This window comes from Tigriopus californicus, chromosome 9 (genome assembly GCF_007210705.1).
Source record: "Tigriopus californicus strain San Diego chromosome 9, Tcal_SD_v2.1, whole genome shotgun sequence".
In the NCBI taxonomy this organism is placed as follows: domain Eukaryota; kingdom Metazoa; phylum Arthropoda; class Copepoda; order Harpacticoida; family Harpacticidae; genus Tigriopus; species Tigriopus californicus.
Window position 1 is genome coordinate 3,508,860 of NC_081448.1, and position 618 is coordinate 3,509,477.

Sequence of the window (618 nt, forward strand, 5' to 3'; positions counted from 1 at the left end):
GAGTAAAGCCGGTCAAAAAGGTCGGTCTGGATAAGTTCAAGTTCAAAGATGAACATTGGCCGTTGATTATAGAAAGATTAGAAGAACTTGTTTTGATTTCAATTCTGAAACAGGAATCATCCATAGATACAGCCATTGATAAATTAGTTCCAGTTTTTAAGGAAGTTTGCTCTAGTTTGGCAATCTCTGAATGTGTACCGAAAGGTGGTACACTGACAAAAATTCCAAAATATAGGAAGACTTTATTCAAAAAGGAGTTGCAAACTAGCAAAAAGGCTGAAGAGCACTTCGAATCCAGTGATTGTGGGTAGTCTCCAAAACAAGTCTTCTGTAGTTCAGGGTAAGATTAAGGCCTCCATCGAATATGACCAGTTACAAACTAAGAGTAAGGTGGTTCAGGAGGTCAGGTCGAATCCATGTGCATTCCAACATCAGCAACAAGAGGAGAGTGTATGGATGCTTTGTGGATTTCTCCAAAGCATTCGACAGGGTGGACCGAACGTGGTTATTCCTCAAACTCCAACTGTGGGGAGTTCCGCGTTCAATCTGTGTCCTGCTGTCCAACATCTATGCGGGACTCAGATGCTCCATTCGTTCTGGTGAGGACCTATCCCCCTG